Source organism: Rhinolophus hipposideros, assembly GCF_964194185.1.
Source record: "Rhinolophus hipposideros genome assembly, chromosome: 14".
Lineage (NCBI taxonomy): Eukaryota > Metazoa > Chordata > Mammalia > Chiroptera > Rhinolophidae > Rhinolophus > Rhinolophus hipposideros.
Genome location: NC_138060.1, coordinates 46,979,450 through 47,002,110, shown reverse-complemented (window position 1 = coordinate 47,002,110; position 22,661 = coordinate 46,979,450). Strand labels below are relative to the sequence as shown.

General features: G+C 34.7%; 1 protein-coding gene across 1 annotated transcript in view; it reads right to left on the bottom strand.

The window, feature by feature from the left end:
• The window catches only part of ZCWPW2 (zinc finger CW-type and PWWP domain containing 2), a 132,654-nt gene that overhangs the window by 92,380 nt on the left and 17,613 nt on the right, over positions 1-22,661 (bottom strand). The gene's annotated exons all lie outside the window — the stretch shown is intronic.

The window sequence follows — 22,661 nt, the reverse complement described above, 5'->3', positions numbered from 1 at the left end:
GCAACTCTTCCCTTAGTCTCCAGCCTGCTGGCCTACTCCATCAAGTTTTGGACTCATCAAGACTCCACAATTATGGATCCAATTCCTTAAAATATCTCTTTCTAGATAGGTAATAGATAGATGATAGATAGATAGATAGATAGATAGATAGATAGATAGATAGATAGATAGATAGACAGACAGATAGATAGGTAGACTGATAGATAGACAGACTGCTAGACACCTTGTTGGTTCTGTTTCTGAGGAGAACCCTGACTTATAAAAAGGGTCCACACATATTACTGTAGATAACTTACTGAAATTTAGCAGCTTCTTTCTTTATTAAGAACTCTTCAGGGTGCTGTCAAGTAGATTCCAGAGTTCCAAAAAGGTTAATTCTAATAGTTTTTTGTCAATTTAATTACTGCTTTAGTGAAAAGACAGGTTTTGCTTGTTGGTTTGTTTGTTTTTAGAGTTCCCTATTCTGTCATTTTCAGAGATATCACTACAACTTACTCTTAAATGGTTCAGTATATATGTACAGTATGTATACATACACAAACACAAAGAAATAAAGCAAATATAATACAATGTAACATTTCAGAAATAGGGGTGTGGTGTAACTGGGAATTCTTTCTCCTATTCTGAAACTTCTGTAAGTCAGAAATTATATCGAAATAAAACAATTTTTTAAATGTGGCTTTCTTAGAGACTGATTCAAGATGGAAGACTGAACACATGCCAGAGCCTTTTCATCCCACTCTAACTACCAGGAAATTGGAGTGGAGTATATCTCCATATCTTCTAAAATTAATTTAAAAAAAAGCAATACCCTCAGTCTCAGAAACTATAAGGAATCCTTCCATGAAAGAAGATAGATGAGAACAAAGAGAAGGAAGCCACAGCCCAAAACATGCATAGAGGAAAACTCCTACAAAGACTGGAATTGGTCCAAGAGCGTGCTAAGTCTACATGTGTCAGATAACAAATATAGGAGAGATCTGGGATAACTAAAAATGCGACTGGTTCCTTTTCGACCTCAGAGCGCGACTTGGCTCAGTCCAGTTCAAGATGCTGACAAACTTCAGGGCTGGTGCTTGACAGAAGCTTTTCACGTAAATAAGGTGTATTTGAACATGTGACAATTGATAATATACAAAGAAGTTTTTGCTTTCTTTGTCCCTTTCATGGTAGCAGGAATAAATTTTGAGAAGGTGCCAAATATCTGTAAGAACATATTATCTGCCCCATATGAAATTTCCATAGAATATAATTCCATTATTTAAAGGATTTTTTTCTACCAGCCTGCAGTTTGACACAGTAACTAGACTAGCTAGTCTACAACTATTGTAGACAACTTTATCAATTGCTTTAATTTACAAAGATTATTTTAAAATTCCATTCTTGACTGTTCTAAAGATTATGTGTTCCACAGTACCCTTTGAAAAACTAGGTTTTATATCCTTCAGATTTTTCCATAATAGATCACTTTAATGATTAAATTTGACCCTTTTGACAAAACCAATCAATGGATTCCTAAGGGAAGGAGTTGGTTGCACAAGGGCATGAGGGAGTTTTGCGGAACTATTTTACATCTTGATTATGGTGGTGAATTGCATTGGTCAAATTTGGAGTGAGTTTTACTGAATGTAAATTATGCTTCAATAAACACGACTTTTAAAAGTTAAAAAAAAGCGCGACTGATTAAAATACTATAGCATATAGTAATCCCTCTTTGGGCCAGAAGTAAACAAGAGGGATGTCTGTCATCAGGTAAAGCAGAGATAGCTGATACTGGGATGAAGGAGTAAAACAGGGGCTTCAGAAGGCTAGCAACACCCAGGAAGAATGGAGCGTTCTCACTAACCAGACGGAGCTACTCGCTCACCCCGTCCAGGCATTGTGTCTCACCACTCCTCTTTCCACATATGGATAAAAGCTAAACCAAATAAGAATTTGTAAACAATCTCAAAATACATAGTTGAGTACTCAATCACAATAATAAAAGAGAGAAAACAAACAAAAGGAAGAACTCATTACCTGAACATGGGCTTAACAAAAGAGACAGCATTTTAGAATAGCTACTAACCTCAGAAAGATAAAAAAGGACATTGATATTTTTTAAAAAATCAACAGAATATCATGGAAATTTCAAATTTGACCACTGAAATTTGAAATGTCAAAATAGTCAAAAATAAAAATAATGAACTCCAAGATTGAGCTAAAGGCTTTTCATAGAATGTACCCCCAAATTTAAAAATTATGTATAAGAAAAATGAATAAACTAGGAAAGAAGCAAAGATTCAATAGAGTTGATCAATGTATTATTCAGCTTGGGCTGCCACTGGGTAGGGGTGTGGGGGTGGGGGGAGGTAGAACATAAACTGGGTGGCTTAAACAACCAGAAACAAATTCATGCTCTCCGTTTTGGAGACTAGAAGTCCAAGATTAAGGTTCTGGCCAAAGAGGTTCTGATGAGAGCTCTCTTTATGGCCTGTAGATGGCCACCTTCTTATTATGTCCTATCTCATAAGGCCTTTCCTCAGCGATTACTCCAAGAAAAAGAGGGGGGTGGAGGTAAACACACCCATGTGCGCATGACAGCTTTCTGGTGTCTCTTCTTATAAGGACACTAATCCTATCTATCAGGACCCCACTTTTATGACCTTATTGAAACTTAATTACTTCCTTAGGGGCTCCATCTCCAAATATAGCCACACTGGGGTTAGGCCTTCAACATATCAATTTAGGGGTATACACAAATATTTGGTACATAACAATCAGTAAAACCAAAAGTTGATTCTTTAAAAAGAGAAAATTCACAAATAAATCACATTAGATATATAACTATAGAATCTTAGAAAAATTTAAGTTGTTAGCGTATTCTTGTATATATTTAACTCAAAGGGAATTTTAAAAGCCAGAAAAGGAGAGCATAAGAAAAGATTATATTAACCTCACTTAGCAAAGTAGATTTTAAAAATCCTAGCTAAAGCAGATCAGGTCTGTAAAATAAGTCAGATCTGGTAGAATAGTAACAGAAAAATTAACCATGGCCAAATAGGCAATGAGAGATGAGAATTAATTCGTCTAAGACGGGTCCCCTGCAAGATGACCTCTCGAAAATGTGGTATCCGGCAAGACTTCATGGAAACTGCCTAGGGCCTTCAATTCTGGTCAACCACAATATTTAGCCCTCACTGCCACTTCCATTCCCCATCACGACAGCAAAGGGGTTGGTGCTAGGCAATCATGTATACTAATGTGGCCCACTAGAGTTGCAATCCTATTACTATCCTGCAGCATCTTAAAGCTAGCTGTAACCACGAGGCTTAGATTTCAGTTGGGCTGCGACTGCCCACCAACCTTGAATGCCATTATGCTGGAATCAGAGGCCTGCCACATCATGTCACTATTATATTCAGGTCCCTGATCATGCCAAGGGAGGATCTGATGTTTCTCTAATTATTCATTAAAAGCTCCGTAGCTCAGGATCAAGGTCCCTCTACTGAAGTTTGTCATAGGCCTTATTAGATCACTGTGCTCTGATTCAGTGTGGAATGAGGCAATGGAGACTGGCACACTGAGCTACAGATCCGTCCCTGTGAGCTTCCTCTAACAAATGCTGCTCCAGCAGGGCTGACATGTGTGCTGCTTGACCACCTGCATTGTTTGTATGGCATGTACATTACAGATTAAAGAAGAAAAACCATATAATCTTAAGGTTTGCCGCCCTCAAATCATATGAGAAATCCAACACTCATTCATGATTTTTATAACAAAAAATAACATTCAGTCTCAATCTAGCAACATTTACAAAAATAAACTTCAGACTGACTAAACACTAATGTAAAAGGGCATAAAATAATATATATAATACTGAAGTAGAAATGTATTTGGATGTAAAACACAAAAGTTGTTAAGAAAGATTGATAAACTTGAACATGTTGATATTAAATCTTCTGTGTAAATAAATCTCAAAAAAACCCCATAAAATAGCAAGGAAAAATAGTTGAAAAATAGTTGAAAAGCAAGGAAGAGACAAGGATGAAATATTTTCAATATACAGACATATGGATTAATATTCAAAATATATAAAGTAAAAAGTGAAAGTACTTCGTGCAAGAACTTCAGGAAAGCAGGGAAGCCACAAGGTTGCTTTTCTGTTTTTGTGGATATTTTCTCTTTTTTTGAAATAAGACTAAATCCATTTAATATACTAATAAAAGTCTGATTATCAGTGTCTAACAACAAACAATGTTCAAAACAAACTTGTGATTTCAAATATATTAATACAAAGTGTATGACTATGTATAATATATTCCACGATCAGCGAGGAGGAAGGGGGAAAAGAAGACTATTGTTGGGTCTAGTGAAAAATAAACACAGATGTAAAGATGACCCATATTATAGTATATTCTACCACCAATACTAGCCAAAATGTACAAAACAAAATGCAGGTATGACTCAGGAGATAGATGATAATGGCTACAACTCTTACATCTCAAATGCTATGGGAGAGCCCACCCAACTCACTAGTAATATTAATAGTTTGTGTATATGATGGCATGTAGTATGTAGGTTTTTCCAAAAGGAAGAAGTAATTGAATTTTAATTTTAGACTAATAACTATAAAATTATAGGATCCCAATAAAAATGTTTTCCTGCTTATTGTTATTTATACTATCCAATTTTTTTAGTCCAGTTTTAAAAACAAGCACTGAGTCACATTTTTATAAGGTAGATAAAATGTTCTCTCCTCATTATAAAAAGTCTCTACTGGTGATGTTTTCTTCCTGAATTTTAGAAAAGTGGCAATGCGAGTAATTTGATTTGTACTCAGATGAGAGAGGCTTTTAATAAAGATTTTAGAATTAAGGAGTTCCACATTTAGGATTCATTAATCACCTAACCTGTCAAAGTTTCAAAAGCCTGACTAAAAGAAGCTATCCAAAAACCAACTAAGCATTAATACACACCTCCTTTCTTCTAGAAGAATTTTTCTTCAATATGAAATGAAAAATAAATCTTAATAGGTTAAAAGAAACCAAATGCCCACTCTACACAGGTAAATACGTCACAAAGGTCAACTGAATCTAGAGCTAGAACTGAATTGTGCAGGTTTTCAGTGAAATCATCAGTCATATAACACAAACAACGGTCAACTATTTACATACATGGTAAACCCTTTAAGGAATGTACCCCAAAAAGCATTAACCTTCGTTTTGTGCCATCTTGAAGACTTGCACATTTTATTTTTCAGATAGTGTAACATTTTTTTTTTTCAGATAGTGTAACATTTTAAGAGAGTATTTTAGCTATTCTGTGGTAAAATTTTGGTACTATTTATACAGGACTCCTTATCTTAAAGACGTAAGTTTTCCCAAAGAGGAGCTTTGGTTCTGCTTTAGAAGTCACATATAACTTAAACATCTTATCAAATATTTACATAGGAGGAGGTAACACAGTATGCAATACTGTCACACAATCAAGTTACGTCATTGTATATTTATGAATTACTTTCTCCTCCAAGGCATTTACACTAGAAAACAGTCTGTCCTGATTTAATATTTCAGTAGTAAAGGTTCGAGTGATTAAACCCTTTGCAAAACCTTAATTAAAAACAGTTAACAAATACTTCCAGCCATCAGACTATGTGATTGAGTTATTACAAATATATTATTATTAGGGAAAACAAGTATAGCTAGTCATCTTTGAAACATGCCTAAACCACTACTTCTCCATATAGAAGGATAAAACTATGTATGGTTTATCATACAATCAATCTTATTTCTGTCCCCTAAAATTCCCCAAGTTTCATTCATTAGAAGGGGATTTAAAGACTTAAGAACACTTTTAGCAGCATTCAGCTTTCCAATGAAAAACTCGTATTTTAAACAGGATGGACACCTTTTTCTGTTTTTAGTAAGCTAAATACAGCACTCGCTTCAGAGTTTGTGGAAATGGAGAAAAGAAGCACCAATTCAAAACCATTCTAGAAATTGCCTGTTAGCAGAATAGCAAAAGTCAAAAAACAGGAAAGCCATTGTTATGGGCTGAATTGTATACTCCCACCCCCCCCAAAAAAATCTAAAAAAAATTGTATGTTGAAGTCCTAAACCCCAGCACCTCAGAACTTAACTGTTTTTGGAGATAGGTCTTTAAGGGAGTAATTAAAATGAAGTCATTAGAGTGGGTCCCAGTCCAATCAGACCGGTGTCCTTATCAGAAAAGGACATTTGGACACAGAAGCCTGCATAGGAAAGATGATGTGAAGACACAAGGAGAAGAAAACCATCTACAAGCCAAGGAGAGACGCCTGGAACAGATCTTAGAAGGAACCAACCCTGACGACAACATGATTTGACTTCTCGCCTCCAGAACGGTGAGAAAATAAATTTCTGTTGCTTAAGCCACTTCATCTGTAGTACTTTGTTGTGGCAGCCCTAGCAAATTAATATAGCCACTTTTGTCTTCCCAAAATTTAAATGGCTTTTTGTTCCCCTTCTACATAAACCTCAGTCACCCACTCCTCGGTGGAAATGGGTAGAGGCTCTGGCTCTGGCCCATCAGCCTCTCAGACTCGGCTTCCTTATTGCTGCAGCAAGGCTTAAATAGGTGTGTGTCAAGGAGGACCTCCCCAAAATGCCTTTTATAGATCAAGCCACAACATATTTCCTGCCTTTTCCAACACATGAGATTAAACAGAAAAAGATAGGTGTTTTTTTAGAACCAGAAGCCATCTCCAGATCTGAGACATCAACTGACTGGTAACTGCAACTAGGAGGCTGGGCTGGAGAAATACTGAGGTGGTACCATCGGCAACAGAATCATGAGATTGGAATTCTTCCTGCAGTTTCCTGCTCTGGTTGCTTCTTTGTCCTGTTTCCAGATAAAGTTTTCACTTTCTTGATTTCAATATAGTTTAAACTGGGTCTTGCCCTTGTATCGACCACGATTCCAGGTGTCGGTTTTATTTTTTATCCTGCCAGCAGCGTTTTCTATCTTTTCACAAGTAGTACTCAGCCACTGCAAATGTCGTCTGAAGAAGTCTCATCCTTCAGAAGTCCTTCATCACTCACTGCCAGTAAACTGAGAATTAGGGAACCCAGCTCTGCAAATACAGCAACCCTCTATGCTTCAGTACATCTTTGGCTTATAAAACTAAACATCTTTGCTGCCAGAAATGGTCTTCCAAAAGCAGCCATTCCACACTCAGGAACATCTCTGAGATGTGCTGTGTACACCAGGCCGTCCCCCTACCCCACATTCAGTCCCTCCCTCCTCAACTATCTTATCTTGGAAGATTGTCTCTTGTGGTTCTCCAGAAGAATTTTTTGTTTTTAACAAAGAAACAGCACACAGCAAAGCTTCAAAAGCCTAAGAAAGGGGGAACATCCATGGCTGAGGATGAGGTAAATGTGCCTTACAGGAATGAAGAATGCTTAGTATCTAAATGGATCCTATACCCGTGGCGGGCACATGCGTATAGGACAGGGACATCAAGGCTAAAAATACACTTCATCTTTCTCTCCTCAGTTCATATTTCTAAGAGTTTTTATTTGTTCCTGGAGACTTAGTTGGCCAGTAGGTAAAAATGCAGATAGGGAGAAACTCAGAATGTTCTTTAGGGACGAAAAAACATGAAGGCATTATAAGACTAGATTTGGAAGAGATAGAAGAAAGAAGGAATGAAGTATGGAAGTGACAGGTCAATTTTTTAAATGAGTTTTGAGAAAAGAGGCAAACAATTCCTGCATGATTTTAAACTTTGAGGAAGACACATGGCTAAAGAGAATTTTTAGAAGTTTACTTAGTATTAAATGAAGGATTTCCTTCTCTGCCACCTCTTCAAAAGCCCTCATAAAGACTCAACTTAATATCCAATGCCTTGAAAAATAGAATTTGTGTTTTTTAATGTGACACTGAGCTAGCCTTTTGGAACAGAAATAAGAAAGCTTTAAATCTGAGCTATATTTGAAGGACTACCAGATGGGAATTTGGATCAATGGTAAAATATTCAACTCTACCTCAGATTAAATCATTACCCTAAAGCAAAGTAACAAATTAATCTTCACCAGACCATCCAGGGGGATGGGTACCAACCTTTCACAAGTTATGTTTCTCTGAGAATTACTTTAAGGCATAAAGAAAATGATTTCTAGGTGGGAATGCAGGTTCAAGATTAGATAAACCAGATTTAGGCAACATTATATGATTTCACTAAATGGAGGTACTCTCTTGGGCAGTTACAGGCTGAAAAATTATTTAAATCCAGCCTTCAAAGATCACTAGTTGTTCGAGATAATGTTTTTCCTAGTCTGAAAGAAGAGGTCTGTGGTGAATATAATTAGACTGGTTTAAGGTTTATCTCTCTTTTTACTGGCTATGATTGAAACCAGTGGAGATTGGGATGTTATGCTAATGACGCTGAATATCTTTCCATGTGTTTTTTGGCCATTCATGTATTTTCTTTGGAGAAATGTCTGTTTCTCAAAGCAGAAATGTCCTTTGCCAATTTTTAAATTGGTTATTTGCTTTTTATTACTGACTTGTAAAATAATAAACAGGATGGTATGACAGGAAGATGTATATATTGTGCAAGGTAAGGACATGGTCAAGGAAAGTTTATATGGAAAGAAGACATTTGAGCACAGACTTGAAAATTGAAAATACAGCCCCTAAACACCTTAAAAAAAGGAAAATGTTGGCCTATTTGAAGGACAAAAATGAGGCCAGTGTGGCAGCTGATAAGTGCAAGGAAGATTTCTTGTCCAGATCTAATACCAAATAGAAAAAAAAAAAATCAGAGAATTCAATTAAAAATGTATATACATATACATATATATGTATATGTATATATACACATATACATATATATGTATATATATACATATATATGTAAATGTATAGATATACATATACATACATATATATACATATATATATATATAAAAGAGTTCTGTTGAAGTCTCTTGGAGATATATATATATATCTCCAAGAGACTTCCACAGGTACTTCACGAAAGAGGCAATCCAAATGACCAATAAACATGAAAAGCTCCTCAAACTTAAATCCTTCCTTAAAGAAAATGCCCAAATTAAAGCTACCATGAGATACCACTACACTCCTACCAGCAAAACCAATGTTAAAAAGACTGACAATGCCAAGTGATGGCAAGGATATAAACAAACTGGGATTCTCATACACAGCTGGTCAGGTTACCAACTGGTATCACCACTGGCAAATTTGCTTTTCATTATTCACTAAATTTGAACATGGTCACTTCCGGGTATATACATGACATAAATATCCATATCTAAAATTTATATCTCTATCTATACATATACATCTTAATAAATATGTACAAGAAAATTTATGGCCAAAACTGTACATAACTCAAATATCTATAAATTTTTCTGTAGAACAGAAAAATGAAATATGCTATACTCAAAGAGTGAAATACTATATAGTAATAAAAATGAATAAACTCCTGCTATACACAACTGGAGTGAATCTCAGAAACATATTCAATGAAAGAAACCAGATATTAAAAAATACACATTATATGATTCCATTTACATAAAGTTTTATAACAAATGGAACTAATTTGTCATGTTGAGTTAGGACAGTAGTTAGCTTTGGGTCAAAGGAATATAGTAACTGAGAGGGGCCACGACTTAGCTTCTGCGGGGCTGGCAATGGTCTTGTAGAGTCCTGACAACCATGACAGGTAATGAGCAAGGGGAAGAGATTCATCCTTACCCTGAGTGTGGTTATACAGTGTATATTTTGAAATAATTTGTGAGTTCATCTATAATTTTGTTTTTTTATATATGGTATAGTTCAACATAACATATATTTTAAAATATATATTATGTTACAGTGTAAAGAATAGATTTGAGGAAAGAGATGATGTTTTGGCCTTGGGTGGACATAGGGCTCTAAAGAAAACTGGACTGATTCCATATATGTTTTAGCGGAAGACTGAGTAGGACTCACTGATACATTGCATACAAGGAATAAGAAAAAGGTAAGAATCAAGACTGACTACTAACTGTTCAGTCTAAGTAACTGGATCAAAGTTGATGACATTTATGTTTCCAGAAAGACAGAATGGTTGATTGTGTTAGATGTTGCTCATAAAACTGAATTTCTGTGACAAGGAGAGAGAAGTTGCCCTTGAATTTAAACACGAAAGTCAATGATGATCTGAGAGCAATGTTAGGTTAATGGTGGAGATGAAATCCTGATTGAAGCATAAGGAAGTGTAATTATGAAGTAAGGAAATAGAGTAAACAATTTTAGGTAAGTCTTTCAATAGTTCCTTCCCCACCCCGCCCAAGAATGGGGAGGTGAGAAATGCAGAGAAAAGAGCAACCGGGAAAGCACTGTGGGATCAGAGCAAGTTATGACATATATTATACAGGTGACTGAGGAGAGGGAGCCTGGTATAAAAAAAATAAACTTAATTTATTTAATAATTTTGGCAGATTAGGCCTTAATCCATTACAACTCACCTTTCCCTCCACTCCTTAAGCCCCTCCCCAACACGCACACACAAACCAGAAAGCCACTTTCTAAGATATATTAGCTTGCACTACAAATGGTCAAATTTTTCTGTTCAAGTTTTGCTACATTTGGGGATAGTTGGGGGGGGTTTCCATTTATTTCTCTTCATTTCTTTTCCTTTCATAGCTTTATTGATATATAATTCACATACGATAAAAGCCAGCCACTTAAAGTGTACAGTCATTTCTTTCTGTGTGCTGGGTTCCTTAATGATGTTTAAGTGTTGTCTGGTGTTTGTAACATTCAGCATAAAACACAAAATGTTTCGAAAATAGAACAGATATTTTCCTTCTAAACTTTATGTCAATGATCAATGTTAATATAAAAAGTATTTATTGCACAAAACAAGATTTAAAAAATACACAAAGATAAACCATTTCCAATTGCTGATATTCAGGCAAGAACTCATCATAATATGAGCACTGTTTTTTTTGTTTTTCACTTTAGGAATCTTTCCCTTATTCTATATATCTTCTCCTCTGGATATGGGAGAAAAAAAACCTTACTTGTTTCAATCACTATTTGTTATCTTTCCAATTAGTTGAGGCAAAAAGCATTCCTAACAAACATGGGATTGGTCCCTGATCTCTTGCATCTGACCTATTGATTCTTGCAGAAAATTATGTAGTCAGGCCTACTGTACCACAAATTCACAGACTCCAAACTCAGATGAGCCTGTAGCACATCTTTAAGGCTATGCTTTTTATGTACTCTTTCTCCTTCCTTTTGCATCCTTACAGTGATTATTCAAAACCTTTGTAAATCTCAGACCATCTTCCTCATTCTCAAAAGATAACTTTCCTCCTACATGACAAGAAAATCTCCATTACTTCTCATGTCAATACCTAAACTAAAAGCTTATCTAAAGCTGTTCACTTATTTGCTGCAGTTTCAGACCTTGATTCTATTTTCTGTGTTCTAAATATTAATACTTCTTGCAGGTTTGCTATGAGCCAGTCATAATGTCAGGGCGAAGACAGGATCCCTCGCCTCAAGTAATGGGAAGTACTATCATAAGACAAGTAGGAAACACTATGGAAGCATCTCAGACACGCCCGAGACTTCAGGTAGGGGATGTCATGTACTTAAGAGAGGTGATGTCTAAGTTAATCTGAAAAATGACAAGTAGGGGTCAACACCCCTACTATGCACCCCAGTAGTCTCTACTCCCTGTACATTCTACTCAACACATTGTATAATAGTTTATTTAATTAAGTCCTCTACAAGACAGGAAAATGCATTGAGGGAAAGGTTCATATCTATCTTATTAACTACTGTATCCCTAGCATTTAAACATTTGCCAAAGGGAAGCCTTGAATGAATATTTATAACATTATGATATAATGGAAATATGAGCTTCAGAGTTAGGCTGACCTAGGCAGAGCTGATATTCAAAATATGTAATAATCAGGATAGCTATGAATATCCATTGAATAGCTGTTGCTCCAGATTTAAATTCTGGCTCAATTTCCTACAAGATTTTTAAATGAAGGCAAGTCAGTTAAATGATCTGAACATCACTGTATCATACATGTTGATGGTAATAACATTTAATTCATAGGATGGATTTAATGATTAAATGAAAAAAACCCATTTCAGTGCCTGGTACACTAAAGACATACAACAAATGTTTGATTTCCTTCCTAAACTGCTTTTAAGTGAGTTATATTTGTAGTTAGATAAGAAAATTAAAATATGCAGAAACCAATGCAAAATGAGAGCATTAATTATTTTGTCTTTCCTTCATGATTTTTCTCAAGTGCTCAACTTAACAAATAGTTCACTTCTATACTTTAAAATGCATTTATCATAAATCATCTTTCTGATATAACATTGATTGCTCATTCATTTACCTAATTAACAGTGCCTATATGTCAACCTTAGACTATAACAATTCAACAGAAATGTTTTAAGAACCCATTATCTGTGCAAAATTGTAATTTATCTTTACCATTCAGAAACTAGTTTATGTAGGTATCGCCGCTGGGCAGCTTCTAGCTTAAATGCTCCAAGACGCTTAATATTTTCTTTCTTTTGCTGTTTTAATAAAGAAGATAACTGATGCATTTTATCCAAAATCAGCAATGAAAGTGGAATCGAAAGAAACGTCTTACTGGCGTATTTGAAGGCTGGTATCTTTTACAGCAATTATATTTTTCTGCTTTAAAATTTTTCAAGGGAAACATTAATAATTAGAAATCTTGTAATTGTGCTAAATGTCAACTTAAAAACTTAGTAATCCATCTATATGCTTTAGGCCTATATAAGAAGGCTGCGAGAATCCCCAGTTTATTCAGTATACTGAGACTTGCAAGAATAAAACAAATGATCCAACACAGATAATTAAAATTAAGCTCTTCAGACTGCCAAATGAAACAGTATTATAAACGAATTAGAATTATATCTGTTGAAAAAGGTGAGTATTAATTTCAGACTGGCTTAGTTATTGCTTTGTACATATACCCATTCTCAATTGACCTTTATCTAAGCTATATTAGCATGGAAGTCTAATTGGTTGATTTGAAGATAAAATTTTGTTCCACTAATGTTGTGGAAGAACAATCTTTAATTAAGTTGACAGTGGTCAACCTTTAAATCACAAGACACAAAAACAGAATCTCAAGCCAATCTATCTAATTAGAGAATTTCAACTCGTTACTCAAAATGGTTTATAACATTGTCATTTATTTTCTTCATTTCAGAAATATGTCGTAATTCTAATAAAAAGTGATAACTTTCTTACTCTGGGTTCTAGTAACTACATAATTATTGTTTCAAGATCACTATACAAATTTTAAGAAAAGGAACCTATTATTGAAGAGTTTTAAAATGAGAATGTGAAAATGGAAGTAATTTTAAATTGCATAATTGAAAACTGGAAGCACACTTTTTCAACATATGACATCTAAATTCACAAAGTAAACATGAAACACTAAGAATAGGAGTAAGTTGGAATTCTTATCCCGGAAAGAAACAAACTAAAGGTCTTTCCCAGTTTTCCAATTTTCTTTTTAATTTCTTTAGAGAGGGTCCTCTCCTCTACTGGCCTGGGAGGAAACACTGTACTGCCTGTCTTCCTTTCTGCATGATGAGATTGGGAAAGCAAGGAGGCACATTAGTTTCATAAATGACCTCCAAAAATCTCATATTCATCCTCCATCTTCCATTTAGAGGCTTCAGAGCCTTGCCATGATCTTTCTGGGAAGATTCTGTCCCATCTCCAATGTGGATACCTCTCCAGCACATTCTGTGCTCGTTTCCTGGGCTCCACTTTATTTGACAACACATTCATACCCAGTTTCTCTCAGAATATTTGTAGAAATCCTGTCAACTGATGATTCCCCAACCCTTTCTTTTTCTGTGTGTGTATTTTACTTTTTAACTGCAATTTTAATAGAAGAAAAACATGTCTGTAATCCTGAACAGAACTTGACGATTTGCTTTCTTAACACCACATTGTGAATATTTTCCCATGTCATTAAATATCTACACTATTTAAATATTGGAATAATTTTAGTTTTGAACCTAAATTTTATATTCTTTATTTACTCAATTATGTATTTAGACAGTTCTAATGAAATTCAAAGTAAAGATCACAATATTGTTCCAATATTGGAGTCACTATATATATACATATATATACATATATGTGTACATATATGTACATATATACATATATAGTTTTTTATATATACTATATATATGCCATATATACACATATATGCACATATATGCAATATATGTACATATATACATATATATATTGTTTTGGTATTTTATTAGTAATTGGCTTACAGTCCTTTAGTTACCTACTCTTTTTCCTTTGGTTGCCTATGCTTTCAGTGTCATATTCAAGAAATCATTGCCAAATCCAATGTCATGAAGCTTTTTCCCTATTTTTCTTCTAAGAGCATTTTAATTTTAGCCCTTACATTTAGGTCTTTGATCCACTGACTTAATTTTTGTATATGGTGAGGTAAGGATCCAACTTCACTGTTTTGCCTACGGATATTCGGTTTTCCCTACACCATTTGTTAAAAAGATTGCCCTTTCCCCATTGAATGGCACCTTTCTTGGCCATTTCTTCCCCATTTCTTGGCACCTTTGTTGAAAATCACTTGGCCATATATGTGAAGATTTGTTGGGTCCTCTAGGCCCTCTATTCTATTCCACTGTATGCCTTTGTGCCAGTACAATACTGTTTTGATTCTGTAGCTTTGTAAGATGTTTTGAGGTCAGCAAATGTGCAGCCTGCAGCTTTATTCCAGCTTTGCTCTTTTTTTTCAAGATTGTTAGGGTTATTCACGGTCCGTTGAGATTCCATATTAATTTTAACGTGGGTATTTTCCATTTTGTTTTTTATAATAGCCATCCTAATGGGTATGATCAATAATTTTAATCCAAATCACGTATTTCATTAATGTATTTTTTCTGTTTTTATTTTATCAGTTAGTGAAGGAGGTATGTTAAAAAACATTACAGTATTGTGGGTTTGTTTCTTAGTTCTGCCTAGTTTTAGTTCATATAGTCTGAAACTGTTTTATTAGATGCATACATAATTTTTTTTATCCTCTGGTAGAAGTAATATTTTTTTCTATAAGTCTTCTATGTCTCCTGCTAATATGTCAGGCTACTTTCTACTTTAGTTTATTCATGATCAACATCTTCTTATTCTTTGCTATTTTCCACAGATCTCTTATAATCATTGTAGTTATTTTTTATTTTGCAATAACAATCTTTGTTTGAAGAGTCTATGTATATTCAATATAATACTGATATATTCGGTTTTAAATATATCACTCTGCATAGTGTGAAGTAATAAAATGAATGTCAATTAAGTCTGTTTTTCCTAAAAATGTTTATTAAAACATCATTAAAAGGTCTAATATTATTCTTGATTGACAACATTATACATTAAAATCAATATTTAAAAATGTTATAACTTTTCAGCAAAAAGGAAACTTGGAACTGATATAGTCTAGGTTATAGAGGGGAAAAGTACACTTTCACTAACTCAACTAAAGGAACGTTTCATAAACACATCATATAAATATATGCTATAACTTATAGTTGACAATTTCCTTATTCTATATTATTTCTCATCCGAAAAGAAGTGAATAAACCTCTCATTTTTTGTAAAGATTAAAGTCATTTATAAAATTTTAAAGATTTTTGTAGTTGCTTTAGTTTTAGAAAGCAAGAATTATGTATATTTTGGTAATTCGCTTAATACCAAAGATGCACAAAAGTTTTCCCTAGGCCTTTTCCTCAACTCAAACTATTATTTTTCCTCCTAAATCAAAGATACCCTATGTATATTTTTTAAGTGAGTTTGCTGTGCCTGGAAAATCACAGATGTCCTCTGCCTAGCTGTAGAAACAACTTTTCATTCTTTTAAATTTTCTGTACTAATAATATGTTTCATACCTTTATAAAATATATTGACCAAAACAATATTCAAATTAGTGAATAAAATACTCAATGTCAAAAATAATTACATTTTTAATGAATGTAAATGTTATTAATATAAATCATATTTCTGTTGCTAATAAATTCCCAGGTTAAAACACAAGATTTGGTATAAATCTGTTCATTTCATTTCCACTTACCATCTTAAACAGTATTAAAAATCAAAACTAAAAAACAATAAAAGTAAAGGATAACCTGGCTTCTAAACTTCTTAAGTTTTCAGCAATCAATTCAATTACTATGTTTAATATATCAATGATTTCCTCAATGTACTGTTAAGTGTTTCCAGGTAGTTACAGTTTTGCCTTATTTCTGATCATTAAACTTATTTGTCCTCTAATACAGGTATTTGCACCATAGTAACTCATTTCAGATAATAAATATATCAAACTGTCTTATCAGGGAAATAAAAGAAATACTTTTCAAACCGAAAACTTGGATTATTCTAGAAAAAGGATTGATGGGATGAGATAAGGTAAGAACTTCTCTTAAGACTTCTGCCATTGATATACAGGTAGCAATACAATTCACGATGAATATTTAGAACTGAGAATTTGATGCTAGTTTAAGGTGATCTTTGGAAAAAAGAACTTTATATTCCAGGCACAAAGGGAACATACAGCTTTGACTTCCACTAGGAAACACTTGGTGTGGAAATAGTGATAATACCTTTCTAGCACATATTCCAAAAAAAGACACGATTCAATTTATTCTGATGGTGTCTATTATCTGAAGATATCGGATTTTCTTCTAAATATGATGTCATTTTAGGACAAATAAGTGAGAAGTCGAGCCATTAATTCTCAAACGGATGGAGAATTTTGGGGTAGGGATCCACCAATGTCTCTGAGAATTTTTATATTCGTAAAAAGTGCCAATAATAATGTAAAAATGTAAATATTATAAAATGAGGGTCAACTGAATGAAAACTTTATAAATGAGTAAAGATATCCAATTTCAGTGCCTAAGTTAGCAGTGTTTATAGGAGCTGGTGGAGAAGTAGGCTGGGCTAGATTAAGAAAGGCCTTTATAAAACCTGCTAAGGAGTCATTTCAGGAGCTTAAGAGGAGAAATGTAATGGTAAGATTTACATTTTTTTAGAGATCATTTAGATATCCCTATAAATGATAAGTTGAATGCCAAAAACAAAGGAGAAAACTAATTAGAGGAAACTATTAAATAGTACAGATAAGAAATTGTGGCACTATAGGGACTATGAAACAGGACTGGAAAGATACCTAAGGGGTAGTAATTCCATACAACAGGTGAACAGGTTGGCTATGGGGTGAAAAGGAAGGGGTTATTCAAACCAAAAGGGATTGATTGATAAAATAATTGTCAAGAAAAAAATGATTAAGCAAATACTATCAGTGAATAAAAAAAAATTTGGAGGGGGTGGTTTGGACTTTTAAGAATCAATTTGACGATATTGTGAGTTGTGCAGAGGGTATGGAAATTTTCCCTTTCCTTTGCTACATGATCTATTTGAAAAATCTAGTTTAATTTCTTTCCATAGATCTTACTGAAGTTTAATATCATCTTTTAATTATTGTTTATTTGGTAGCTTTATAAAACGTCTTTCCTCTGAAGAGCTAACTTTGTCTTCATGGTTTCTACAATGTAAAGTCTCAGAATTATTTCTTCATCTGATTTTAAATGGGAAAGTTTATTTTTTTCATAGACACATATAAAAACTGTCACCAAAAAATTAAGGGGAGGGAATTTCTTGTCATGTTGTTAAATTTCACTTAGGTCTTTGTGAAATGTGACTGATTTCTCTGCAATAGATTTTACTTCCTTATACATTAAAAAGCCATTGCCTGTTTCATGGCAGTGCCTAAAACTATGTCTGGCATGTGGTAGGTGCTAAATAAATATTTGTTAAATTTTGTATAAATTATTTCATATCTCAAATAGAAAAGGTATAACTGTCAGACCTCAGAGGAGAGTTGTTCTTACTTCATTTAATAAGTACAGGATTTCCTCTACTGGATCTTTGTCTCTGTTCAATCTATCAACCCCATCCTGGATTCTCTGTTGCTATTCTCCTATTTCTTCTCCCTACTCTTCATATCAAGGGCTCTCTAGGACAACTAATTTTTTTTTTCTTTACCTACATGTTTCCAAAAGAAAATCACTGCATCTAGTTACTGTGCATACAATTACGACACTCATGTTTTGTTTTGTTTTTAATGAAAGCTCTGTCAGGAGCTAATTCCTACTAACTGACTACAAAGCACTTCAAGTCAAAAAGTTATTATGAAGTAGATTATATGCTCAGGACAAAGCTAGCTGCTAGAGACATATATATATATATATATATATATATATATATATAAATATATATATATATGTGTGTGTATATATATATACATATATGTGTGTATATATATATATACACACATATATGTATATATATATACACACACATATATATATATATTTATTTAAAGTGAAATGTAAATGCAGTAAGTAATTTGATATCCACTATCATCTACTCATTTAAAAAGCACAGGAACAAGCTCTCCTTTCTAGTTAAGAACTTGGAATCATTCCTTTTCTCTTTGAATTCATAGTTTTACCTTACTTTCCCACATAATTTATCCCAACATATTTTAGTGATTGAAAATATTTTTAATTGATCAGCCTATCACATTTCCCTGCAACAGAAACTATATTTTAATGTTCTTGAGAACGTAAGTTCTAAAAAAATTTTCCTTAGTGTTATCATTAAAAACCCTACTGATCAATTAACAAACATATTGCAAAGTACGCTCATTTCAAAATATCAAAAACCAGCTTTTATTGGAAATACATCTCATAAAGAAATGGATAGGGCCTTCTCCACCTCCCCACCGCCATTTAGGTCATGCATCCAGATGAGCATTATTGTTAGAAAAAAATAGAGTTCAGGTTAATTCTATTCTTATATTTTATATTTTTTCATTCTAAATATTTGGGAAAGAAAGGATTTCTGGTTATACACCAATAATCATTTGTTTCAACTACTAAGCTGTGTACCAAAAATCACATAAGGGTATATCATCAAAAATGATTTTTTAATTATCAGCTGATAACTCAATTGAGCTCTGCAGTATTTTTGAAAGCCATCGGAAATTTCCATTCTTGCAAAAAAATTTAGCCACCCAGTCATTAGAATCATTCACTTCCTAAACAAGATTTAGGTCAATTAAAAGTATTGCTTTATTTGTCGAGTGGAAGAGAGACAATTACCAGAGTAAAGAGAAGTGTCTGGTTCAGGAACATGCTGAAGTCAATTTTAGCAAAAACATGTAAGTTGACAAACTGAGAATTAATGTCCTAAAACTATCCTTTGCATAATTTCCTGAAAGCCTTCTTGTACCTTCCAAGGTTAAGAGTTGGGAACATGTGTTGCCCGGACTGAAGACTGCAGCTTCAGGATACACACACTGTAACAAATGTCATAAACTCTGACTAAGTAGTTCACAACCTTCTGTGTATGTGTGGGTTTCGGAGGGGCGGGGAGGTGTGATGACATATGGGAGGAAAGAGGGAAGACAGACTGCATGCCCAGATAACAGGTTTTTCATTTTTGGTAGTATTTTTGAATCCGCTCTATATCTCTACCACTAAAACCATTTCCTTACTCTAAAGCTCTAACTTGGACATGTGATATGTGGGGGAGAACAGAGGAAGAGTGCTCTTAAAACAATACTAATGAAATGACATTGAAGCTGATATTCATATGAAAAGACACTGCTATTTCACCGTCAAGTTTGACATGTTAAGTCTGTTCTACTGACACTGAAGAGCCACACCTAGTAAGGGTCTACCATAGAGACAGTGCTCACAACATACAGGACAGAGAAGCAGACAACATGATCCCTAGCCAGAAATTCACTTTAAAATGTTTCCTCCAAAGGCGCATTGTTCCTGTTTCCTCTAACTATATATTCACCACAGATGAGAAATACGTGGCTCCCATTAAAAAAACAAACCACTTTTATCATTTTTTTTACATGCTGCCTAACTAAAAATAAGATTTGAAGCAGCTCTAAAATTTCATTAATGCCTAAAAATAAGAGTAGCAGGCTAAGGCAGTCAGGAGTTGTGCCAAGGCCCATACTCTTTATTCGATATTGCTTTGAAATCCAAACTACCTAGGAAAAAGGGAACGCAGCTGAAGCCAGTATAATTTCTTCAGGAGCCCTGTCCCTGACAGAAAACATCAGGACCTTGGTGAGGGGATGGATGGAGGTGGGAACCAGAAGGGGAGAATCTCTTGTAGTACCTGTTTATTTTTTTATTTAAAACCTGTAAACAGGACACCTGAAAAAGTGCCTTGTGTCAAGAGTGTCTTATTCAATCCAAATGGCCATTCTGTAACAAGTATATATTTTTAAAGTGGTGAACTGTTTCAAAAATTTCAAAGTGCAATTGTAGTTATACAATTGTAGTTATAGTTATACGAACTATGTAGTTGTAGTTGTACGTAGTTGTAGTTATATGAACATAATAATGGTTTATAAATTTTTTTCTCAAACTTGGCCTGGGATAAAATTTTTTGGATGATTGTAATTCACAACTTCCTCTTGGGATGAAATGGACATTCCTGAAAAAATGCCTAAGCAGTATCCCAATAAATTTTAATGGAATTAAGACTTGCTCTGTGAAACCATTCACTCACCTAAGCAACTGACTATATTATTAAGAGTCTTAGTGACCCCAAAATTCTTTTATTTATTTTATCTAGGTTAATGATCATTATCGAACCATTTTCTTTTCCCATATGTCCCTATCAAGACTGTATCTTTTAACTGACTTACCACAGGCCTTTTCCTTTGTAGCAAGATTGTAATAAAATTTTAACAGATGCTTATAAGGAAATTGTGTGACAAGTGTTCTTTAATAATTTACTAAAATTAATTAAAGTAGATGCACATAAGTGGATAGAAAGTGACCATTTGCCTCTTAACATAATAAATATCTGGAATATATTTTGTGATAACCAAGCAGGGGTACCACTACCCCTTCCCCCAAAAAATTTAAGATGTTTTCTTTGACTAAATTGATAGGCTTATTATGCATGGCGGACAAGCAAACAATTTTGCTAGTAAGACCCATTTTTTCATAATTACATAGTGTAGTTTAAAACAAAAATAGACTCAACAAACTTTAAGAGTTTCATGCTCTACCAACTGAGCTAGGCGGGCGCTGCTATCACAGATAAACTTTAAAATGCTGAGCTGGGTCATTTTCTCCTTATTTACACAGACAGAAAAGATAAAAATGAATTCCCCTTCTTTTTCAACAAGTCTCAAATTATTCTAAATTGTTAATGAAAGTTCAAAAAAAGAAAACATTTGTTATCTACAAATTAGAAACCAAATTATTTTATTTCTGATGATTTGGGGAACCTCAACCGATTTTAACGTTCTTCAAAACCCTACTAGCCAAAACACACCGCTTGGTGGTTTGCTGTTAATTCCCCACTTCCTGAACACAGGCTATGGCTGAACTTCAGGAATTAACTAGGAGGAATTAACCACGTTTACTTTAATTTGCAAAGCGTATTGCGGAGGCAAACAGTGATTCTTGTCCAAATATTCGAAACCTGGCTCTCTTCCATGCCCCAGCCCGATAAGTTGAAGCGAATGGACCTTTCAAAATGATTACATTTAGATTTTTAAATACTAATAAAATATCAAGTTGTGGTCTTCGTTCATAACAACTGTGAATTTTCACTTGTATCTAACCCAAAAGAGAGGTTTAACAACAACAAAAACATAATTTAAAATAAACCCTAGAGTTGAATCCATCCTTTGATGAGCTGACAGTTGGGCTGATGAATTAAAACGCGATACAAAAACATATTCCAAAAGAACACCAACTTAAAATAATATTTAAGGCCTCAGTTGACAACACACACTACGCAAGCGGGTGGCGCAAGAGCGTCATTGTCAATTGACGGTTAATGAGGATAAATTGCCTATAATTACGTTTCAAGGTTTATTCGTTCAACTAGAAATAGTCCTAGAGCTTGAGGGATTCCACGTAGCTGCGACCCCCAAAGACGGTGACGAATTCCCTCTAACTGCACAACTCAAGTATGTCATCTACCAAAAAACAGGAGTGGTAGCAATTCTAGGGCAGCCGGTTACCATACTCAAATCCCGAAGCTCTGCTGTAAATTCAATAAATTGCACATTTTGAAGAAGAGCAGTGTACTGAATAACTATGGGACCTTGAGCAAGGTGCCGAGATTGTAGCGAACGATCGCCTGAGTTCGAAGAAGCGCCCAAAACACAAAGTTTAAACGGCTCCCCCCCATGCACCGCCCTCGCACGCGCGCATCGTTCCAGATTTCCCAGTTCCTAGCCACAGTGAGGCGACAGCGCTGTAAACCCGTAAGGGCGCTACCAAGCGGGTCAAAGTCGCACCACACACGCTCGGGAACCCTCAAGTAAACGCTGAGTAAAAATGACGCGCCAGACAAGAGCCGTGAGAGACCATCAACCCAATCACCGCGGCGGCTGACTACGCTCTTACCCAACTCCGGTTCCGCCTCCGCCTCTGCGCGTCGCCGCGGCCCCGCCCCACCTCGCCGCGGAGACGCATGGGACACGTAGTACGCCACGCCCACCTTCTACCCATCCTCC